This window comes from Capsicum annuum, chromosome 3, assembly GCF_002878395.1.
Source record: "Capsicum annuum cultivar UCD-10X-F1 chromosome 3, UCD10Xv1.1, whole genome shotgun sequence".
Lineage (NCBI taxonomy): Eukaryota > Viridiplantae > Streptophyta > Magnoliopsida > Solanales > Solanaceae > Capsicum > Capsicum annuum.
This window is the reverse complement of record NC_061113.1, coordinates 187,772,497-187,776,453: the sequence shown is the minus strand read 5'-3', so window position 1 is coordinate 187,776,453 and position 3,957 is coordinate 187,772,497.

Here is a 3,957-nt window from a genome sequence, read left to right as displayed (position 1 = left end):
ATTTGGAATGAATTTGATGTTTAATTTGTGAGCAAATTAAACATCAAATTCATTCCAAATAATTAAAATTCTTCTCCAACTAATTTAAATTTTTAACTATAAATTCATATATACAAACATAATAAATTTTCGATTTTTAAATTTGAATATCTTTAAAAAATTCACAAAAATTTTATTTTTTTTCAAGCGAAAATCACTAATTTTTTTAATATTCACTATTACTCACTTTCAATTCAAATTTAAATTTTAATCCCCCAAAAAAGATTTCAAATTTAATTTTTTATTAAAAAAATAAAAAGAATTGAATTGAGGAAAAATTAAAATAAAAAATAAAAAGTGAAGGTGGTGGTGGGAGGAACCTTGATATCTTTTCATGATTAAATACTTGGTGTTGTCTGACTGTATGCCTTTTTCTTTTGGTTGTATTAAGTATGTTCATACCTGACTTATCATTAAAGAGAGACTGATGATTCTTTTTTATGTTGTCCTATTTCTTGCTTTAAACTGAATCATGTGTTTTGGTGATACACCATATATTAATAGCATGTGGGCAATTTCATGTACATTATTTTAATAATATTTAGATTATACCTATTTTTTTAAAATATAAGTAATCACGACAATATTATTGGCATACAACAGGCCAAAAAGAGAACTTTGATTAAATCTTTTCATTATTTGTCCACATGCCATTAAAGAAATCTAAAACATAAAAAGTGACAAAATAATAAAAAAAAAGATATGAAGAAAAAATGCTTGCTTTTAGCATGGCCCAGATAATCACAAATTGTCCAAAGCTCCACCAAAAAAAATTCCTAAACCACCAGTTGTGGTCGTCAACACTTTTTTCCTCTCTGGGAGACAAGACAGGCCATCACAAACTTTGATTTTATCTTACTCTTATCCCAACATACCCTTCTCCCTATTTATTTTACATCAATAACTTTGTTATGATTACTTTTATTCAAGGCTAAACTCATTGACAGACCCTCAAACTTATTTTGAAAATTTACTTAGATGCTTCAACTAAGGTGTGTACCTATCAGGTCCCTAGTCCACCCGAATTTGATCCAATCAGACCTTTTTTGCTTATGTGGCACTCCGTGTGTTGTCCAGTCACTAGAGGCCTGTGAGACACGTTTTCTGAATAATTATCCAATGAAAATGTGCCAAGTGGCACTGAGGGCCTAATTTTTTTTAATAAAATAGTTTTTCTTTTTTAAAAAGGCTCACCCTCCCACTGCTTTTTCATCTTCTTTTCCACTCTTCTTCCTCATTTTTTTTCTTAAACTTAATTTACCTTCCATTTTTCTACTTTTCCTCCTTTTTTGTTCTTAGTTTTGAATTTATCTTCGAATTTGATTTGAATTTTTTTATTCTTAATTCGATCTTATTCTTAAATTTTTTCCACCATTAGTTTGCCGAAAAAAAAAACTTTACCAAAAAAAATAGAACTTTGTCAATTTACCTCCCATTTTTTCTACCTTTTCTCCTTTTTTTGTTCTTAGTTTTGAATTTATCTTTGAATTTGATTTGAAATTTTTTATTCTTAGTTCGATCTTATTCTTAATTCTTTTCCGCTATTAGTTTGCTGGCAAAAAATGAAACTTTGCCGAAAAAAACAAAACTTTGCTGGAAAAATGTAAATTTATTTTTTTCCACAAATCAACAAAAATGTAAATTTAATTCAATTTACAAAATTATAAATTTAATTCAACAAAATTATAAAGAAGAGGAGGGTGGGGGTAGAGGGCAGTGGCGGGATAAGGGTAGGGGTTTATTTAAAAAAAAAATTAAAGTTTTTTAATTATAATTTAATTAGTTATGGAATATTTTTTAATTAATTTTGAATTCAATGTCAAGTGTCATTGTTTTATTCGTCATTTGTGCCACGTCACACGAGTGTAACACACTCTCTATGTACCTTTTGCTGATTGTGTAAAAAGGCCCAATTGAATCAAAATTTGGGTGGGTTAGGGGCCTGATAGGTACAGGCCTTAGTTGAGGGGTCTAAGTAAATTTTCGAAACAAGTTTGATGGCCTGTCGATGGTTTTAGCCTTTATTTAAAGAAAGATGTAAGTAATATAAGCATGATTAAAATGTATATACAATTCGCCCACATGCTTAATTTGTGGGATATCATCAAAATTCATGGTCCAATAAATGAAACTCCATCCATAGAAAATAATTCTCTGTCTTTCCACACGTTTGCTTTGATTTAGCAAAAGCTTATTTAAGTTGGAAGGGTGGTGGAAACCTATGAATTAGGTTATGTTTTCCCCTCGGAGACTAATGTTCTTCCAGAGTTCTAGTTCTATAATATTATTCGAGTTACTCATTAGTTCATATGAATTATCATATAGGAGTAGGATCCAGGCACACATTTGGTATCTAAATTGGTAACCCCAAGTCCGGTGGCTAGTTAGCTATCAAGTTACATAAAACTTTATGCATCAAGTATCTTGTGTGGGCGCATTCATTTTTGAGCAAGTATACATTGTGTTGAAAGTTGTGCATAAAGTAACCATATCTTGTCGACATGGATAATTTAAGAAAAGACAGTGACACAGGTTAATTATACGTAAGACCCTTAAAACTTTGATCATTTTATTTTTGACCCTTTCGTGTTCGTAATATCAATTTTTGAAATGAATTATGTTTAGGAGTGTTAAAAGGATAACTTGGGAGAGTTTTAGAATTTTTGAAAAGGGTTCGGGACTATTTTGAAACTTTGAGGTAGTGTGTCTCCACGATATGTAACACGCCGCATTCTTGAGCTAGAAATCAAACCGTCGTTGTGTAAACTCTAATCTCATGATTTATAATTAAATAAATGTGTCATGATCATTATCCTGGTGAGAAAAGTGCTTATGAGGTAAAAAATATTCATAAAAATCACTTAGAGTAAAGTTGATCTAAGAGCCTTTGATTCGGTCAAGTTTTGGTATTCGATTCTACAAGGGTCGACTTTGAACGTGTATAACTTTTTATATATGTGGAGTTTTTCAGCTCACGACCCACCACAGATAGATAATTGAATTATCTTTCCAACTATATCAATTTCTCCTTAATCGGATATCATAGTAAAAGTTGTGCTCATTTTACCAAAGGGGTGTCTGTCTGGCAAGGCGCGACGACCCGTCGTATCAATATGGCCCGTCGCGCCAGACTGTCACCCTTAAGTGGAAAGATTGAAATTTCATCATTTTTCAATGGTTAGAGTGATGGTCAGTCGCGGGAGTGACAGTCTGTCAACCAAAACGTCACCCAAGATAATTTTGCACTGTCATGACATTTTTAAAAATTTTTTTTGGTCTTTTTCCACTCTTGTAACCCCAAAACTACGTCGTTTAAGCCATGTTAAGGTTGAATAAAAATTCAAAACAACCCAAAATTCTTCATTCTTAATAAGCTACTTCTTCCATACTCAAGAACAACAGTCACAACCAGAGTCGGAACCCTGGCCGTGACGAGTATCCTGAACTATATAGGCCTGAGCGCCCATACCAGTCTGGTACATCATGAATACCATTCATAAAAATAAAGAAAAGAAAAGAAAAGATGCGGAATATAACAATGGAATTATGGTCATACTCAGTATATTGTTAACGATACGAAAAGTAATTTATCAACATCTGTTTAAGTTTGTGAAATCTCTAATACATACTAAAAGTAACAAACTGTCTGAAAAGGGACAAGGCCCCTTGTGGACCTAAACCAAAACAAATAACAAGTGAATAAAAATGAAATAGGCCTTCCGGAATAAAGAAGGCTCACTGACTGTACACTTCACTTATGTCTAAATGACTCTACGACTTAGTAGGACCTCTACACTGAGCCTCAAATCCTAAAATATTGGGGGTCAATACAATTGTAATGGTACACAGAGAAATAAAAAATAATGTATTTATATATATAAAATATATGAGAGCAGGTCATGAAACATCATGCATGAT